Source organism: Cibotium barometz, chromosome 58 (genome assembly GCF_041138505.1).
Source record: "Cibotium barometz isolate CiBa-2024 chromosome 58, ASM4113850v1, whole genome shotgun sequence".
Lineage (NCBI taxonomy): Eukaryota > Viridiplantae > Streptophyta > Polypodiopsida > Cyatheales > Cibotiaceae > Cibotium > Cibotium barometz.
The window spans coordinates 5,004,316-5,012,755 of record NC_141103.1 but is presented as its reverse complement, the minus strand read 5'-3'; the positions used below and the strand labels follow the sequence as shown (position 1 = coordinate 5,012,755).

The 8,440-nt window shown below is 42.5% G+C and overlaps 1 long non-coding RNA gene across 1 annotated transcript; it reads left to right on the top strand.

Annotated features, from left to right (window-relative positions):
- The first annotated feature begins 4,171 nt into the window (after positions 1-4,171).
- Positions 4,172-7,303, top strand: LOC147605816 (uncharacterized). The gene is made up of 2 exons (XR_015265051.1): positions 4,172-4,340; positions 6,782-7,303. It is a non-coding gene; the product is annotated as an uncharacterized LOC147605816 (long non-coding RNA).
- The last annotated feature ends 1,137 nt before the right edge of the window (positions 7,304-8,440 follow it).

Here is an 8,440-nt window from a genome sequence, read left to right as displayed (position 1 = left end):
TTGTTCATGTCTCTTCTCTCCGTCGAAGAAGAGGAAAGGACGAGAAAGGAAGCCGACTTCCTGTGACTACCCCGGAAATTCACCTTACCTTCCCAAGAGTGTACCCTCGGTGAGTGTGCTTTGGGAAAAACCAGGGATTACCTTCTCAAGAGTGTTCTGATGATGCGTTCACTTTGAGAAGCCGAGTCTATCCGATGAGTGTCAAGCTATCGGTCTTTCGAGGGTTGCTTTTACCGTTCTTTGCCGTCTGTCTCCCTGCTTCACCAAGTGGCCCGGTGCCCGCCCCGCTGACTCTCCTGCATCGAACGACGCGTGCCCCGACAGCGGAGCTTGCCAATCAGTGGCACTTCTGTGGTGTGACTGGCACTTCTTGTCCCGTGCATGCACCTTGTGCTTCTAAAGGAGGTCCCATCTCGCTTGCCTTATTTCCCAGCTTCTCTGCTAGCTCCCTTGAAATTATGTTATGTGTTGAACCTGGATTCATTAAAATCAACGCGTTTTGATCACGGATCTTACCCCACACATAACATAATTGACTAGCATCTGGAGAATCTTCATTAGAAGTAGCTATGACATTGCTTACCTTGGGAGGTTTCAATAAAATGGATACTTTTATAGCCTGTAGCTTTGAGACGTGTGTCCCAAAACTTCTCTATGTAACTCTGGAGGGACTCACCTTCATGAAGCCGTGAGTACACTGTCCTCCACATCATCATCAAGAAATTGTTTCATGATGGCGGTTCTACATGCCTTCCAAGTCTTTGGAGCTTCTTGTAACTTGGCAAGCAGCAGCCTCAGTGCTTGCATGCCTTGTGCACTTTCCTCATCATCATGGAAATTGAAAGTTTGCCAAGATGATGATGGCTCTCCCATGTTGCTTATCCCACCTACACACTTGTGGCCTTGCCGTTGTGTGGTAGATTGCCCTCTTCTTCAGAAAGAAGAGAGAACCTATCTCTGATACCAATGAAACTAAATTGGGAATAAACTCGACAATTATGCGGAATTTAGTTGCCTCTTTAGCAACATAAATAATAGAGAGAGAGAGAGAGAGAGAGAGAGAGAGAGAGAGAATAAGCATAAACACAAACACCGACACAGTGTTGAGGGCCGGATATATGAGGCCGACCCCCCCTCTAAAGGAACTTGTATTGATAAAAGTGATTATAAGCCCTCTTCGCAAGGCGTCGGAAGCTTCTGCCACTTATAATTGGCACTTGAATTACTTGGTTGCATAAGAGAAGAGAGGAGAAGAAGACTAGTTCGCCCTCCCAAGCCCCGTTTTGTCACACGTAGGTGATAGGGATACTACGGGGAGAGTCGAGAGTCCTAGAAAGAGATGAGAGCAGCTACGTCAAGCCCTTAGGGATAGCTTGAGAGAGAAGACCTAAGTGCAGCCTTGAGCGTCTTGGAGCACTCTCATTTGATGGCTCATCAGCAGTCTTCAGGAAGCTTGCATGTGTGTGGGATCCTGAGACTGTCTTCAACTTGTTTTGCTCATAACTTTCGCGTCCCTCCTCAGAATCTGGTCCTCCAAGTACTTAAAACGACGGAAATAGGTGTGGTCGACAAGGCAACGTGGACAGAAATACAAAGTTTATTCTATTTTGGCTGAAAATTGTACTTTTAGCTTGAGTGTCAAAATTAGCATCTTTTTGCATCTCCACGACGTCTCCAACCTCTTTTAAGCTTTTTCATGTATTAAAAACTGAATTTAACTATTAAAAAAATTAGGGTTAATTCCCTAGGCTCTTGTAGACTCTCGGCTTCCATCTAGGCTCTGCAGCACTTTGAAACCGTGAATCAAGCTCTTGGCTTCCATCTAGGCTTTGCAGCACTTTGAAACCGTGAATCAAGCCTCATTGAAGCTTCCGTCTTTTTAGCTTTCTTGTGGACAAATATGACTAGAGTGTTCAATTCTAGGAATATTTTTCCCTAATAAAGCTAAGAATTGTATCAAAATACAATTTTGATGACATAGGTCAGTAAAGTTGCTTTCAAAACCTGTTGTTACCCCAAGGAACAAGGGGGTCTGGGCATCATAGACATTGAACATTTGTCCACCAAGCTAGCTACTAAGAAGCATAGATTATGAGGACTATTGGGCTCTCTTAGTGAAGAAAGATAGATCCAAATTCTACCATAAAGCTAAGAGAGCATGGAAAGGCTTCGCGAGTCTTCATGACGCTTTGTTTTCTAGAGTTCCCTTGATCCCTGTGGGTAGCCCTATCATTTACAGAATGTGGGCTACATGGATGTCTTACAAAGAGCTTTTGGTTTTTGCAAAAAGCAGTCTAAGTGGTGGTATGCGCTCGCCGCCCATAACTCCTTCTGGTACGGCCTGGCTGACGGAGATATTCAGCCCCCCACACAAATCAACCTGGCCTATCTTTGCTTCAAGAAAGGCATAGTCTCTATTCAAGACGTTCTTATTGGCCATACCCTCATGGATGAACAAGAGCTGGACAGAAGGTACGATCTAGAGAGCCATGGCTTTGGTGCAGAGCAGGATGGAAAAAATTGATTGCTGCCTAGTTAGCACAGGCATTCATAATATCAAGTTCTTTCTAAAGTCTGTTCATTGGAAGCATTCAAAAAACCTTGCCCCCATCCCCAATCCCCTCTCCCTTATATCAGTCTCTGGAATAGATTGAGCAAAAGATGGCTGGTTAATTGGAATCAGCATCAGTGGACTTACAGGTTTAAAACTGTGTGGGCCTTTAATATGGAAAGGAAACATGGATACCTAATGTGGCTTATCATGCATAAGGCAGTGTGGACAATGAGTAGAGCTCACACCTTTGGCAAAGGGGATGGCATATGTCCCAGATGTAAACAAAATGAGGAAACTGTCATGCATCTGTTCTTTCACTGCCAGACAATGCCTAGTTTTCTGCCGTGATAAATAAATGCTTGAAACAACTTAAGCTTAGACCTATTGGCTGGCAAGAAGTGTTGCTTGGAGTCTGCAAGCAGCTGGATCCTCTTGTCTGGCACTCCATTAGAGGATTGCTTCTGTGGCATATTTGGAAACAAAGAAATGCCTACACTTTTGACACAGGAACCAACCAATATTTTCATGGATTTTTGGACAGCACCCTACAGCTTATGAAGACATTGGAGATGCGGTTGGCTCTAACAAATCAAAAAGATGCTGGAAGATCAACCCCATTTCAAAGACAAACAGTGGAGAAAATGGAGAGAGATATTATTGGAGTACCCCACAGTAAATGGTATGGCTTTTCTGCAGAAGTTCCAGGAGGTGATCATATGCAGGAAAAACAGTCATCCCAGAGCATGAAGGCACATCTTATGGAAGATGAAGTCATATATGTACAGCAGGAACCACTCTGAAGGACTATGATATCAAAAGAGGCTTCGATTCAGTCCAACAAATGTCTAGCCTCCTGTCTGACCATGAACTACATAGTAGTACCAGTAAGTCTGCTGATGTAAACAGTATCTCTTTCGACAACAGTTTGAGCCCTGTGTTGGTAGAATATCTTTGTCGATTGTATAGGATCATGTGGCTTGCTTGATTTACGCCTCTACTCTCTGGCTTATGTTCTCTGAGTGTCTTACCATGGACATTCCTCATGGTAACTTGTAACATTTCCTGTTAATCTAATAAATTTCTGTTCTCTGCACAAAAAAGAAGAAGAAAAAAGAAAGCTTATACATAATTAAATATAAGAAACTTAAAAATATATAATCACATGCAACACAAGTATATATAATCACATGCATCAAGTATAATTACAACCGGGCCTCAAACACCACGTCTCTCTCTCTCTCTCTCACACACCATCAGTACCACTTCACGTGGCCAGCTTCGAACACCGCGACCTCGTGTGCTGCATGCATAATTTGATATATATTCCCCTCCCGAGTCCCCGTGCTTTAATGCGCCTGCTTGTCTTTAATCTAACTGAAATCGCCTCGTTATTTTCTGAAGCTAGATTTTATAAGGGACGTGAGGAGCATGGGGTGATGAGATCGATGCTCAGCCGAGCTGGTGCCCGCGTGTCGCCTGCGGAATACACGGCTGGCCGCTGTAGGAACGCACCATTTCGCGGCACGACCTTTTTTATTTTTTTCGGTTCTCTCTCCTCCCTAATTCATCATCTTTATAAATAAATGCAGCTTGGACTCCTATGTTCTCACCCAGCAAGCACCTACGATAGTCTGGACTCTTGTGGCCATGGCTTTCTTCTCTGCTCGTGCGCTGCTTCTGTTCTTTTTCCTCCACCTCCAGCTAGGAGCGCTTGAATGCCATGAGACAGACCCCGCAGCTATAACCCAAATTCTACCACAACCCACACGCAGTCATTATGAAGGAGGTACTCACTTCTAACCATCGAGTGGCACACTATTTTTTTTTAATAATAAATTGCAATTTCTCAGGACGTAAGTTACTTTTATAACATAGTTGAATCTTTAGCGTGCATAATTGATTCTTTTAGTGTGTATAATTGATTGCGATCCAGTACTCTTTAGCTTTATTACATATGGTCCTCAAAATTGCATTAAACTTTAATACTGTTAAGAATGGGCCTAAACTGCTGTTGGCCAATAGAGTGGGCCTAAACTCTTGGGGCATTGTCCTCAAAATCGGATTAAAATGGGCCTACACTCTCAAACGGCCATCATGTGAGCCGTCTTGATAGCTAAATGGACACCTAAGGCATTCGTGCGGACTCCATGGATGACGTAGGCTTGGCCTTTTACAGCCACACCATCACCTAAGAGCTGTGGGGGAGTCACTTACAAAAAATATGTGCCTGTCACATGAGTTCATCACATGAGGACATTCTATTTATTTGGAACTTACAGATAGATATTTAAAGAGGGAATTTTTTATTATAAATTGAAAAAAAACTCACAAGTTGGACGTACAATTGTTGGAATTGTCTCTTAGTCGTACTTTATGTGAGGTTAATTAACATAAGTTTAGCCAAGCATAAATAAATTTAGTAGCAATCGCTGCATGATAATGGTGTCTTTCTATTAGTAACCGCATTTGTATTTGTTCCACGAGCTTTAGCATGGGTGGTGGTGTGTTCTAATGAGTGTCCGTTCATAAACCTGTGTGTGGGTGTGACGTTGTAGTGGGTGTATGTTCTAAGCCTTTGTGGAGGTGTGATGTAGTAGTGGGTGTATGGATCTTGTCAAGCTGGGGCTAGTTCATGGGTTCAATTGAGGGGATTAGTGCTACAGGAAGCTATCTATGGTCTCGACGGACAAGAGTAAAGGTGTTCGGGGAGAGACAAGACACTTCTAGTGTGTAGCTTCTCTAGCAACAACATGAGGCAGGATTTTTGCAACCATGCACACTATAACGACCTCTACAGCCTCTACATCAATGATAACCAACGCCCCCGCACCCCCTCTTCTTCATTTACTAGCTGCATATCTTCAATCTTGGGGTTGTCATTGAGAGACCAATAATACCTCTAGATAGAGAAGCTTTATTGCACCTTCTTAACCAACCAACATGTACATCATGGCATAATGCTCTAGAGAGAGAGAGAGAGAGAGAGAGAGAGAGAGAGAGAGAGAGAGAGAGTAAATTGAGAGAGTTTTTAGCAAAAAAAGAGAGTGTTCTTTATATTTTGCCCAATTAAATAGTTGTTTGTTTTTTGTCCAATGGAAGGGAGGTAAGTGGTGCTATTCAGGTTTATAAATGCTCCTAACCTACCTATTTAAAAGGCCTTCAGATCGTGATGAATGTATGAGACTAACCCTTTTTTTCTATTGAAATACTTGACCTCCATTTTGTCAACGCACATGTCAAGCCCCTCCTCTTCTTAAGGGCCTCTTCTTGAGGGAACTATACACAACATTGCTACTCCAAGGCTTGAACCCACAACCTCTCGGTTGTGCATAGCCAAAGGCACGGGGAAGAATTTTGCACACTTGGGCTCACAACTTGAGCCCAAGCCTTGACCATATCCAGGTTACTATGTGGTGTGCACGAGCCCAATTTCTAAAAATGTTTCCGTTAGCAAATGTATAAGGATGAATTTTGTATGAATAGATGGTTATGGCCCATCCATAGGAATTGAGTTGAATGATAGGGATACACTAGGTGTAAGCCCAATTTCTATGAATTTGTGATTGGCAATTCCTTATCTATACATATGGTCATGGCCCATTTATATAAGTTGAATTGAATGGTAGGGACATGCTATGTAGAGGATTGTGATGGCTCATTCATAGAAATGGATTCTAATGACATGGGTGTGTGATTCGGAAATCTTAAAAGAGTGCTTGTCATATATAGCTTCGACCGAAAATTTCGTTGGGATGTGTGTTGAACATGTGCAATAGATGGGCATTGATTATTTATGTCATACATAGCTCTATTGATTGAAACTTTTGTTAGGTTGTGTGTCGAAGATTATGCCCAAGAATTTTTAGACATTTCTGATCCACAATGATTCCCACATTGACGAGTACAACAACATCATGAGCTTCTGCAGGCAAGGAGTAGCACACCTAGCCAAGTGTAGTGGGGGCAGGGTGCACCAGCCGAGAAGGAGGTGCCCTGCCCTGCACCCTTCCTAGCTAGGTAAGGGAAGCTCGTGATCTCTATATGGAAACATAAGGGAAAGTGGATTTCTTCCCACATGGGGGCAATGCCCAAAACTTCTTTTGATGTTAGGGCTTATATATTGTAATTGTTTTGCATAGATGTGCATTGAATAATATTGTTATCTTTAAGGCTAAATTAACACAACCACTACTAATGTGAGAAGTAAATAATGGTATTTCATGGCAGGAATGATTGGTCGCCAGCTTGCAGACACTGAGTACTGCTGTCTCAGAAATGGATTGGGATGCAAGCAGACGTGCACTGTAGGCATAAACTATCATTGCTGTTTGAAAAACGGGTTTGGATCATGTCTGCAACTTTGTATGGACAACGTAAACTATTATTGTTGCCTCAAAAACGGGTTGGGATCATGTCTAAACCTGTGTCCAACAGGCATACCAAATTATTGTTGTGCAAAAGATGGTTTTGGAAGTTGCGTGGGAATGTGTTGGAATGGCCCAAAGCGCTAACAAGCAAGCAGTTCAAACTTCAAGAAAAGTATGAATGTGAACACGATCATGAAGATATAAGATACCTAGACTGAGCTCACTGGTCACCTGCTCTTCATTTGTTTCTTTGTTTTATTATATAGCCCATGTCACCACATTTCCAACATCAAAATGAAAGAGGCATCTCTGTTGTCAATAGTATTTTGATGCTTGGGCTACATTTTTTTCTTACCAATAATAGAAGAATGTGTGTTGCAGATGTGTGTTCACAGCATTTTCCTTTGTGGGAAAGAGGCCCCCTGGGCCTCATGTTTCCCTGCAATATTCAACATTGCGAGGTTTTGCATCCCTAGCTAGGTGCGGTGTGGGTGCCTTCCCCCCCCCCCAAAAAAAGAGCCTTGTGCCCCACCGCACCTTGCTAGGGTGCTACGCCTCGACTGCAAAAGCTCATGATGTTTTTGTAATCGATAAAGTGGGAGATTATAGATGGGAAATGTCTAATACTTCTTGTGGTATTGGTAGAATAATAACTTATGGTCCTGTTATTCAGTTTTACCATAAATATGGAATAGCTTGCCTTAAAAGTGGAGAATATATAATTTTCTTTTCTATTGAAAGCACTAATAAGCTCCCTCTAAAAGAAATGGAACAACACATTCTCCTACATGCCATGATGACAAGAGGTGAGTCATCGACACTTTGCAAACATTGATATGCCCACATGCAAAATCATGTTAGTCAAGCAAAATTTTCATCAGATCCTTTACACATGGAAAGTAATAATATTGTGGGGTTATAGAACATTACTAGGGTTTGCTGCTCTTTAGGCACCATCAAAAAGTAGACTATGGGCTCCAGACAAAATCTTTGGCTCTGGAGGAGGAGGAAGAGCCTTCACAGGACAATCCCTTTCTGCCTTTTCGTAGCATCTATTTGTAAGCACGTCCACTGAACAAGCTTGTGTAGACCTCTTGACCTATAAGGTATAATCAGATTCCTATAATTGCACCACCCACTTTATCCTTGGTGATAACTCCATGTGCTATAGGGCATAAGAAAAAACATCTTCTTTGGTAAGTACAACAAAGTTCTTGGGCAAAACACATGCCTGAAACTTTTCCACGACAAACCTTAGAGCCGAGACAAGACGATCGACAGTCTGAGCTAAAAGCCTTTTTTTGCAGTAGTCATTACTCTACTAGCAAAATACACAGGCCTCATCAACAGCATCCTCGGGTCCTTTTGCAATAAAACTGCTCCTAGAGCTTCACACCCAATGCTAGGATTGACATAAAATACCTAGACTTCCCAACAAGGCTGCAAAATGGTAGATAGAGAACTCAAGATCTCCTTATTAACCCGTTGAAAGTTACACTTCACTACTTTCATCCCAAGT